We start from the raw sequence: 13,057 nt of genomic DNA, 5'->3' as shown, positions 1-13,057 counted from the left end.
CCAAAAAATCTTTTTTTTAGTCTCTTTTGTTTATTTCTATAATAAGAGCTACATTTTATAAATAATATCAACAGTGAATTGTTTACCTGGGGTTGCTCCAGTGATGTTTGCAGAACGTCTATATTTTGTAATTGTTTGGAAGTGCATGGATGTCTCTCTTAGCTTTTCAAATGATTATAGCTTGATTAGTTGTAACAATTTTTGTCATGCAAATTTCCAAAGCCATTTTGATTTTTAACAGCTACGAAAATGTTTTGTTGTCATTGTTGTTTTAGTGGTGGTTGTATTTCTTTTCTCCTATTTAGATACTTAAATAACTATTATTTTCATGAATTGTAGAATTTCACCAGATTTTCCGCTAAAGGTTATAAATTATTAATTTTGCCTAGAACATTATAATCCCCCTCCAAAATATCCCATCATGGCTCTTTTTCTAAATTCTGATTACTTCTGTGCCTCAATATCCTCATCTGAAAATGACATAGCACTTACTTCTTGGTTTGTGTGTGTGTGTGTGTGTGTGTGTCAGTTAATATACATAAAGAATTTAGAATGGTAAGTAATTTAACTGTTGTTTTAAAACTGTTTCTTCTGACTGCTCTTTTAGTTTACTCTAAATGCACAGTTAATATTAATGTTCTCTCAGTGTTTGTCATCTTCTGTCATTTATTGAGATTTCTATGCACCAGATACTTACGCAGTTTGCATAAATTTTTATCTGTATTTTCCCAATGGTCATATCAAATAGGTATAATTTCCATTTACTGAGAAGGAAATTTTAAGTCATGGAGACATTAAATAAGTTGCCTGATGATAAATGGTTAGTAAGTGTAAGAGCTACAACTCAAACCAGGTTTGAGCTGATCTCAGAGCCTGGGTTCTAGATTCTAAGTGCGTATTTTACCATCACTTTGTCCTTCTTTAGTCAGTGTGTGTGTGTGTGTGTGTGTGCGCGCGCGTGTGTGTGTGTATTATCTGTTTCACTGACCTAGACTTTTTCAGGATTGGTTTTACTATACAGTGTTTCTACTGATGATCACACTTATTCCATAGGTGAAAAAAACTCTGTTTTTATCTGTTTGTATTTCATGGAACCAAGGATTTTCCCTTTCCTGGAGAATAGATGGTGACTATTTTCTAAAATCTTGCTTTCCACAATTATTACTAAAAAGATGTCACTCATTTTTCTACTGTCTTTGCATTTTCACATGGTTGAAATTGTTCATGATTGGTGCTAGATTTTGTTTCTTCTGCTCACTCAAGTTTCCTTGGAAAGTAGGCTCTGAGGGACATGGCTCTACAATCCTGCTTATGATTTATATTTCATGACAGTACAAGCTCTCAGTGCTAAGGCTGGGTGAAAGGGTTAGGGCTACTGGAGGTATTTTTGAAAGTACAATTTAAATTTAATTCTATTGTTGGTGGGAAAGGTTGGAGACAGGAGGAGAGTCACAATGAATTCACCTCCACATAATGACCTAAAGGTCAAATCCAGTCAACCAGGCAAGGATCATCAACAGCATTTTGCCTGGATTTGGGATTGAGGAGTATGACAAGTGATCCAGAGCATTTAGTGTCTTGGATTTCAGACACTTGATTTTCAAGAAGATTTTCTTCTAAGATTTCAGATGAGAGCTGAGTGGTCTTCTAGAATCACTGTGTTCGAATGCATATGGACTGTGTGAATAATACTTGATTGATTCTATTGTATACCATCAATTCTAAAAATGGTAGGGATTCTTAAAGCAATAATTCTCCAATTCTTGACCTTAAAGCCCTGGACTTAGAATCATCTGAGGAGATACTTCTACTGAATCAGAATTTCTTGGGTTGAGCTAAAAAATCTTTTGAAGTTACCCCAAATAATTAATTTATTTATTATCCCAAATAATTCTATGGCACACCGAAGTCTGAGAAAGAAAAATATGGTTAAAGAACATGCAGTATACTCAATTATTTTCTCTCTAGAGATACTATAAAAAAATTTTTTTCAAATGTTTAAGGGTTTTACAAAAAAATGATTACAGAAATTCTTACTCTTACATTTTCCAGGAAATCTCAACAGGAAAATTTTTTAGTAAAATGTTGTGAAGTACGAGAAAATAGTGTTCAATACCTAAAAAGGAATCTCCTCACTTGCCAACAATAATCACTTGTAGAAATAAACCAAATTCTCTGACCTCTCTCAAAGGAATTAATTTCTCTTAATGTTTTCTTCAGTCAGCCAGGTAGACAAGAGAAAAATCAGAATTAAAAGAGTTATTAATCTTTTTTCCATATTCATTTATCATTCAAACAGTAAAAAGCAATTAAGATTTTCAGTCTAAAAACAATTGACCTATTAGAATCTTAAGAGCACTTCAAGTAGGTGCCTTTTTTATGTGGAAATGAAATTACATTGTGTCTTAAAACATCTTTGTTTTAAGATATCCTTCTCTGATAAATTATATGAATTCTATAAAACTCTATTATAGATTGTTTTCCACATTAAGGTAGGTATGTATTTCTGTAGCTATTGTGTTAACTAATAATTTATTAGAAACCAAAAGGCTTTTTTAAACACTCTTGATATTAGTAAATATATATATACATGTAGATGTATACACATACATATATATACATATATGTTACACATTATATAATAATATGAGAATAATTTATAATATTAACAGAATGATATAATATAGGACAATGAAAGCAAAATTAAATATATTTTGTTTCTGAATTTAGGTTTTAATTAAAGGACAGAAATTTGACCTATTTGGTAATGATTCAACGCTTTATATAGTTTTTTATATGATTTTTAACACAAATTTTAAACGTGGCTGTTCAGTAAAAGACAGTGTACAGTTTTAGGATGAGCACTATGTTAGAAGTCAGAAAACATGAGTCCTTGTCTCACTCCATCACCCGGGCAAATAACTTTAGGCAAGTCACTTTAAATGTTCAAATTTAATGTTAACCAAAATTAAAGAACTTTTAATTAATGACATCTAAGGCTCATGCCAGTTTAAAGCTGAAGAGCCTTTCATTCTAATTCTGATTTCCAGTTTTGAGAGACAGGGTGACAGTTTTAGCATAGTGAAGAAATACACGTTTTATGAGAACAAAGAATTGCTCAACATATAAGGAAAATAATAACAGATATCATACCCTATTAAGAGCATTCATTTAAATCTTTTAAAGCATTTTTGATGGTTCTTTTTACTACCATATGTTTACATATTTGTCTAATGCCTTAAACTAACAAACTAAATAAAGCAAAAATGTTCTTGCTATGTTAGGTCTAGGTCATGGTGAACATTTATTTTTACATAATACAGAGTGCTTCAATTGTTTTTTTTATAACATCTTTCCCCCAAAGTGTGCTATTAAAAATTCAAATATTCACAAAGTAAGAGAAGTGTAAAATAAATATTTGTATACCTACTACCTAGATTCTATAATTAATTTTTACAATATTTATTGTATTCCATAGCTTTCCATTTATTCATCTCTCTAGGCATCTGTCTGTCATTATTTGTCTTGTAGTTTTGATGGCTATGTCAAAGTAATATGCAGTCATCCATACACTGGTGGGGTTCAGGGCATGCTACCCCCAGTACAGCACCTTGGCATACTGAATATCTTAAGTTAAAGGAGTTTAAGAAAAGGTCACTTTGACCTTCCCCTTCATCTCCCTTCTTCTCTGAAAGCAGGAGATAACTGTCCCACATGAGATGCACCCTCCCTGTATTAGGAGTAAAGAGATACCCTTATCATCAGAGACAGGGAATTTAGGGCTGCAAAGGCTCTATAAACAAACCTTGTTACTTTTCCACTATATCCTACCCATGGCCCAAACCTCTTTGTCTTGACAATTCTTTACATATTTTTTGTTTCTTTGTCTAAAAGGTACAAAGCTCTTGTTACTTCTTGGGGGTCTTCATTCTCCTGTGAATGTTCCCATGTACATGTAAAAATTCACTAAACTTGTATGCTCTTCTCTTGTTAATCTGTCTTATGTCAGTTTAATTCTTAGGCCCGGCCAGAGTCCCAAAGAGGGTAGAGGAGAATTTTTCCTCCCCATATCACCATCACTTTACCCTTAAACACTTCAGTATCCAGAGAATTAACTAGATTTCAATATTTGTTTACTGATCATTTTTTTTCTTTTGAGATGGGGGAAAAATATATGTGTGTGTATTTTTGTGTGTATTTATTTCCCTGATTGTATTTTAAAGTGCTTATTCAATATAACTCTTAACGTGTTCGCTTGTAAACAAAACAGCTAATAATTATCATGGTTTTTTTGCTTTTGTTTTAAAAAACTTGGCTGACTATTGGTTTTCTTCTCTCCTTCCTAGGACTTTACAGTAGAAGTTTCCAATGCAAATTGCATCCAGACTATCCCAGGTTTGAAAACTGAAAATTCTATAGTGTAGATAGCTGAAATGAGGAAGAGAAAGAGGAGTATGGGAGGAAAACACTGAGCCACAGGCATTGCTGACATAAAGAGGGAGAAGGAAGATCAGTTAGAAATGAATAAAAATTTGTATGAATTTTTCATGAATAGGAAGTTCTCTACATGGTTTGTGATAAATACAGTATGAGCCTTGTTCATTTAGAGACCTTAGCTGCAACCACAAGACCCTCTCCAGCTTATAAAAACATAAAATGAACTTATTAGAGGGTTTTAAATGTTTCACAACTTCTCTGGGAACGTGGCACCAGAGAATCGCCACCCAAGGTTATACAACAAAGAAGAGTACACAAATATTACACTGCCTGACAATTTTCAGATACAATGGCACTACCGCTGAATATTGGCACTGCAGCTTACATAGTGGACATTGAGCACAAAAAGCAAAATATGGCACAATTTATAGCACAATCTCTGCTGTTGCTAGTTTTGAAAGCTTAAGTTTATTGCCCATTCTCTGCCTCCCATATAACGCAATGGATTTTTCACATTGATGTCTTTCAAACCAATGTTTATGTTGGGTGTATCTGATTGACCAAATCTAGGTCACATGCTATGCTCCAAGGGTAAGAATGGCTGGGACAAAGAGTTACCTAGCTTCTACAATGGTAAGGTAGAACTTATAATATGGGAAATTGCCACAATGTGAAAATCCTCTTCAAAACACATGGGTCAAATGTTCATTAGAATCATCATCATGATACCACTTTGTCCAGAAGTGTTTTCTTGAAGGAATTCCTATTTGTTTTCTGAAATCAATGTATGTTATGCTAGTGTCTTTCTGCTAACCTGTCAATTTGGTAATTCTTTTATAGTGCTGCATGCCTCTGTCCTCTCACAAAATCCTGTGTTCCTCACTTCTTTTCTTTTGGAAGTTATATTTGAGATTTGTTTATTGAAATCAGATATAATTATACTTTCTCCTAAAATTCTCAATTCCCAGTTTATTTCACTAATTTATATAATTACAAGAAATAGAACAGATCAGTTTCTTACAGTGTTTCTGTAATTGTTTTCTTCCCTTCCTCCTTCCCACCCTCCCTCCCTCTCTTCCTTCCTTCCTTCCTTGTCCCAATAGCTTTGTGGTTTATCACATAATTATAATGTTAGGGGGATAAACCAAATATTTATGAATGTGACTAAACAAAAGAGGTGATAATAGTCCTTAGAATTAGTCATATTTATTTTACCCCCATGAATAAATGTGGTACAATGAGATAATTTGAAATATCTGAACACTGAAACAAAGCTCTATGGTTATTATGAAATAATAGCTCAAAAATCTTGATGTTTCAATTTTATTCAGAGGTTATGAGCTGTAACAAATGACTGAAATGCTTCCAACTAGGGTGCAGGGGATTATCTTCATGGAGTATGGTAAGATGTCTCATTTTTATAAGAAGGAAGATCTAGCCACTGGATAAAAGAGGGGATTTATTTACATTTGTGAGCTTTTGAATAATGCACCATGTTTACAAAGGTTTGATATTTGAAACAAATCACAAATAACAGAAGTGCTACTATAAACATTTTATATTTTGGAAACAAATAAGTACACTAGAGCCAAGAAGCAAAATATCAAAATTAATTGCTCAAAGGACTGGATGAAAAGGCATGTACTTTTTTTCATGGAGTTGCTGGATCGATGATTGGTCCATTTTCCTTTTGTTTACAGAATTTAAAAAGGAGAACAGATGATAGTTACTAATCTCACTGAAAGTGAGTAGTTCAAAGATTATGAAAGAGTAGAGGAGACATCACTTTTAAAAGAAGACTATTAAAGGTATTTGTCATGGAGTCAAACAAACTCAGATCATGTCACAAGATCTTAAAGATACTGATTAATGGAAAATCAAGCTGAAGTCTTCTTGATATGGAAAAAAAGTTAATGTTGAGAATTGAGACTTAAAAGATGGCTAGTGTGCTTGACTCTCAACAGATATCTGTTAAAGGAACACTATTATCTTGAAGCATAATTTTTATCTATTGAAATTATTTATTTTAGAACATAAGGGATGACACTACCTGTTTCTTTTGTGTATATTTATTCCTTTTTCATAGTTCAATGATATGCTTATGATCAAAGGAGAAAGCTATTGATTTATGGAAAATGGGAAATATTAATTATATTTTCTTAAGTAATCAGAATTTTGTTTCCTACTCTATAAAATTATTAAAACTGGGCAATATATTTTAATAGCCACTAATTTTAAAAAATAATTCATTTCAGTAACAGCTAAGAAATCAATGTGAACATAGGGTATTAGATTTAACACTTGTGTGTACATTTCTTAGGAATTTACATATTTTGTTTGTGTTCATTAAAAGAAGTCTCTGCACATCAACCTCAAAATGCCTCTAATTTTTTTTTTTTACTAGAATGTCAACCATGTTAAAAGACTGATATGTCAACTTATGTTGACCTAGGATACACTGGAAAGTTATATCCTGCTTTAACAAGCATTTACCTATTGGTCCTTCATGTAATTAAAGAGAGACACAGACTAATCTGGTGAGCAGTCACTTCAGATATCTGATCATCCTCAAGCTACCAAAAAGTCACCGAGGAGACAGGTTTTATGGCAACTGAAGAAACACCATCCACTAACATCTCCTAATGTCATACCATCATATTTATTAGTTCTGTTAACTTAGAGAGTGGAAAGGAAATTAGCATGACCTTTACTGGTGCTGTTTTTCTTTTCTTTCCTTCTTTTTTTGTGAGAGGGTAATTCCCACATTGTCAGAAAGAAATGTTAAATAAATTAACATTTATAAATTAACATTTCAAAATAAATTATTTTGATATTGCAATAATTATCTGTTGTTTTGTAAAGGTTTCTCCATAGTACTTGATATTACAGACCTTTGGCTATTGGAATTTGACCAACACCCACCCATGTTCTACATGGACCTTCTTTTCCTGGATCCTCTATGGAAAAAATGAAAAACATTCTAGGACATTCAAAGTGGCGGTTCTGACTGACTCTGTTGGTCAAATAAGAAATCATTCAAAACATTAAAATAGCTTAATATAGACATAATACTGGAGCAGAAAAGACTTCAGACCCCAATTCTTCAGTGGGTAATTGTGACTACTTCTCTAATTTCCTCCAAATCCTCAGAGGCATAGCTATGTTCTATCTGCTAAATCTTAGAAAATATAAAGTGAAACAAATTGACTATATATAGTAGCTGAAATCTAAATTATATTAGTTTTGAATGGGGTGTCCTGTTTATAGCTCCACTAAAACTGTAATCATTAGGAATGAGGAATTTCTCATCCCTGGTCAGGGAGTCATGTGTTCTGGGTTCTGTTAATAATCAGCTTTTTTTAAGTTTTTTTTTTTTTTTTGATGTGGACCACTTTTAAATTCTTTATTGAATTTGTTACAATATTGCTTCTGTTTTATGTTTTGGTTTTAAAACAAGCTTTAAGATGTTGAACATTCTACTTGAGACTTCAAAATCTAATCTGTCAAAAAAGGATTAATTCAGACCCTTAGATCTCTAAGTTTCTTTCTTAATTAAACACTGTTTATTTGCTCCAACAGAACCATTAATTCATTGAATATTTACTGAGCATCTACTATACACCAAGTACTCTTCTAGAGTCTAGGGATACAACAGTGAATAAAAGAGATACTTCTATTTTAAAGAAGCATGAATTATATTTGGGAAAAACTATCCTATTTAGTTTTTATAGTTATCAATGATATTCATTTTAAAAAACACTGCATTAGGCTCCATTTGTGTAAATGAAAGTTGTTTTCCATTTTTATTTGCAAAGTATCTACAATTTTTATCATCGTAACTATGATAATAAAAATTTGAGATACAGCAATATGCTGAGGTCTCAAAACCTGTATCCTCTTCTTCTCCCTGCCCTACATATGAAATTGATACCGCCTTCTAAATTATGTCATCCTAACACTGAAGTGTTTCTTTATCCTGAAATCGGTTACAGCATTTCAGTCTTGTGCCATCACCGTTTATAACTTCAAACCTTCCTTTTCCTTCTTGCTATTTTTGACCTTTACAAATCTAACATCCCAGTTGGTCTCCTTGGCAGTTCATTGCACACACTATAACCTGAAGAACATTCTTAATGCTTAACCCTAATTATGTTGTTTTCTAATGTAGAAAGCATTAAGCTTTCTTAATTTCCTTCAAGATACAGTTCAAAATTCTTAGGTTGGTGAAGAAAATTCATCCTGCCTGGAAGTCACTGTGCTATTAGCATTTCACATTATCTCTGTTGGAAGGCTGGAGTTCGGCTTTATGAATAAAAGAAAGAACAAAATTATATATTTATTTGCTGAATCATATGTAGGAATTTGTGTAGAAGTGTTATTTCTTTTGGGGAATATTCTAGGGACGTGGTTCTAAAATTTTGTCATAATGCCTTTAGATTTTTTAAAAGTTATTGAGAGCTTTGGATTATGTTATTTATATCTAACGGTATTTAAAGTATTAGAAATTAAAACCTAGATATATTGAAAATATTGTTATTAATTCTCTTAAAAATAACAATATAAATTCATTACATATTAATGTAAATAACATTTTTTAATGAAATTAACTATATTTTTCCAAACCAGAAAGTAAAAAGAAGAATGAAATTGTTTTACTTTTTTTTTCAGAGCTCTAAAATGTTTGGCTTAATAAGCTAAATTGTCATGTCCGTTTCTGCATTCAATCTGTTGTGATATGTTGTTTTGGTGGAAGATTATTAAGAAAATAATAATCTATTATATATATGATAGATTATATATATAATTGGAAAAGGTAGGAGTATTCTAAGCTTTTTCAGATAATCAAGAATATTCCTTTTTAATACATTAAAACTCAATTATTAGTAGGTTCTTATAGGTTAATGATAATATGGAATCTGAAACCATACCAATAACCTTTTTGTGTAAAAGTGAGAGTTTCACAGACAAAGAATATCAATATTACTATGAAAATAATTTTTACCTGATGAACTGCCTGAAAGAGCCTTGAGAACCACTATATAGGAAATAAGAAATATACTGATGTCTCTGTCAGATTGACTGAGACTATAGTTTTCAATTTCAGAAAAAGTCCTAGTTCCTCCACTTACATGCTACATGACCTAGAGCAGCTTATGATGCCTCTCTAGGCAAGACTTTCACCCTCTAAAATAGGAATGATAATAATGATATTAATTTTAAAATATTTTATGATATTTAAATGATGAGGTCATGCATATAAAATGTGTGGCAAAGTCGTTTGGTCAATTGTAAATTCTCAGTAAATTCAATCTATTATTGTTTTAAGAAATAAAAAAATCAGTAAACTATTGAAAATTAAACAAGAATGTAAGTTAAACAATCTTATGTATTTGATCTATATTTTGGAAGAAGTTTCAGCCTTCTTGGCTAAGAACTCTGAGCTCCGGGGCATCTTTGGGATAAATAAAGCTTCCAGAGCATCCATATGGCCCAGAGTAGGACTGAATTATCACAATAAAAAAGGCTCAGTGAAACAGAAGTCTTAGGATGCCTGCAAAGATTTTGCCTCAAGTAGTAACAAAACAAAGCAAAATATGTTTATGCAGTTATAAGAGGAACTAACCAAGAGAATGAAAAAAAAATTCAACCAAACCAATCACAATGGAACTGAGTTGGACAGTGTTTGCCTTGTTTGAGAAAAACATTTTTCTATCCTTTCATTACCACATGCAGTATATAGTCCCATGTGATTAACAAAATCATCTTGAAACACTGGCATGCCTTGGCTACAGATGAAAAATTAAATGGCAAATTTAAATTCCCACCCCTCATCTCATTTAAGAGAGAATGTTGTTGCACTTGGATTCGGGTCTGTCTAATCAGGCGGCACATTTCCTATCACGTCTAACACCTGGCTGACTCCCGTGTGCCAACTGTGCCCAGTGCAATGATATGTCTGGAAGTAATTACTTCTATCACCCACGTAAGGGCAGGGGATATGAGACTCATCACATGCTTACCTTTTACACAAACTTCATTTTTCATTTTAAATGTCTGTGTGAGTTGGCCCATGTAGACTCAACTGAGTCCCTAAAAGAGAAATTTTCCCCCAAATTGCAACTGGAATGAGAAGTATCAGATAAGGAAAGTACCCTCACCAGTTACTCAGTCATTCCTACAAAGCACATATACACATATAATTTTGATACTGACATTTTTTTCTAAGTGAACGAAGACTGTCAACAGCTAAATTCATGCTATAATGGTTTGCCATATTCCTATGTTTTGAAATGACATTGTTCTCAGGATAAAATGTCCTGTGAACAAGAAGGCACCCATGACATTGATTGATGCTTATTAGATTTGATCTAATTTTGTTGTATGTGTGAATTCTCTCTCTTTCTCTAGTATATACATTATAGAAAGATAACAGATAGATAAATTGATATAGATATGATATTTTTAATCTAATTGTACAAACTTAAATCCTCCACAGTGACATTATAATCTTCAAATACTTTTCCTTCTGCTAAACTTTGTGCTACAGACATCGATTAAATCATCTTCTCTTTCAGGACCCTTGGGTATTTAGATTATGATATCTTTGGAGTCTTGTTCTGGCATTCAATCAATGCATGCAAGAGAATATGTTGTATCATATTTAGCAGACTAAGCTCTCTGAGGAAAGGATTAGCGAATAGTTACTGAGTACATTTTAAAAGCAGATTTTCTCTGTAATATCTATGTCTATTCTTGGAACATATAACCAGATATGTTCAAAATACAGATGCAAAAAGGAGAGATATCCTAAATAAAGTATATTCATCTGATCTGCATATTTTGAAAGACCCGATTCTTCCCTGCTTTCACATTTTATTTTTATATTTTAATTGGAGCTTTGCATAATTTAAAAGTGAGATGGATAATCAATACAAAGATCAATTCAGCATGAAGTCTATGCATGAAATCACTAAGGTTTTCTTGGCTAAATGCTGTAAAAACTTGTTCAGTGTCTCCAATTAACATAATGTATTAAAATATATTGTAATAATAATATATAAGTATAAATACATGATATAGAAGGAAAATCAGAGGAAGAATACCACAATCTTACGTGAAACTAAAAAGTGATAATTTTACATAGTAATATTCAATTATATGTATACTGATAAATTGGAATTCCAGTGAAGAAAATACCAGTCCCTTGTAGCCTCCTACCACATCCCCTTTCTCATCTGGTGTTCTCTGAATCCTTCAGCTACAGAGCCACTCATCCAAAAGCACTCTCACCTTAATTCATTTTTAAAGAGAGAAAGTGGTCTCCTGTTTGAGGCAGGCATATAATAGGGGCATTCTGCTGTTAACCACATAGGGGGAGGCCATTTGGACATTAGCTAACATCTCTGACCATCAGAATTCTTATATTCACTGACAGGAGAAGGAATTCCGTGACAACAAATGGCATCAGCTGACTTTCATCTCAGGACTCGTATTTCAGGAGATTTGAGTAGTGTGACTGCATTCCAATTTGAAGTAGATGCCCCTTCTTTCACACAGAAAAAAATATAAATGATGAACTTTCATTTTCTGTTTATAAAATCATGGCATAGAAGCCGAATTTGCTTACCAATATTCTAATATTGTTGAACTTGCATACAAAATACAAGTTCAATGTATCAAAAATATAATAATAAAAATTAAAACATAAAGTAATGAAACTGAAAACAGACCAATAGAGAAAATAAACACATGAAAAGTTGGTTCTTTGAAAATATTTACAATAAATTAACAACCTTAAAATTATAAGCTGTGGGCTTCCCTGGTGGCACAGTGGTTAGGAATCTGCCTGCCAATGCAGGGGACATGGGTTTGAGCCCTGGTCCGGAAGATCCCGCATGCCATGGAGCAACTAAGCCCATGAGCCACCACTACTGAGCCTGTGTTATAGAGCCTGCAAGCCACAACTACTGAGCCCGTGTGCCACAACTACTGAGCCCACGTGCCTAGAGCCCGTGCTCCACAACAAGAGAAGCCACCACAATGAGAAGCCCCTACACTGCAACGAAGAGTAGCCCCCGCTCACTGCCACTAGAGAAAGCCTGTGCACAGCAACAAAGACCCAATGCAGCCAAAATATATATATATATATATATATATATATATATATATATATAAGCCATGCTAGGAAAAAACACAAAAAGATACAAATCAACAATATCAGAAATAAATGAGTGGTCATCTCCACTGATTCCATGAATATTAAAAGGGTAAAAAGTAATATTATGAACAACTCGACGCCCACAGATTTGATAACCTAAATTAAATGGACCAACTCCTTGAAAGACACAACCAAAACTCACACAAAGATATCTGAACAGTTCTCCACCTTTTAAAGAAATAGAATCAATTATTAACAGTCTTCCAAACCTACCAAAGCACCAGCCCCAAATGGGCTCACTGGTGAATTCTACCAAACATTTAAGGAAGAAATTGTATCAATTCTCTATGGTCTCTTTTGGAAGACAGAAACAGAAGGAAAACTTCCTAACTCATTTTGAGGCCAGCATTACTCTGATATCAACATGAGAAAGAGACATTACAAGAAAAAAACACTACAGGC

The sequence above is a fragment of the Pseudorca crassidens genome, chromosome 7 (assembly GCF_039906515.1).
Source record: "Pseudorca crassidens isolate mPseCra1 chromosome 7, mPseCra1.hap1, whole genome shotgun sequence".
NCBI classification, from domain to species: domain Eukaryota; kingdom Metazoa; phylum Chordata; class Mammalia; order Artiodactyla; family Delphinidae; genus Pseudorca; species Pseudorca crassidens.
The sequence above is the reverse complement of the archived record's forward strand: the minus strand, read 5'-3'. Positions refer to the sequence as shown.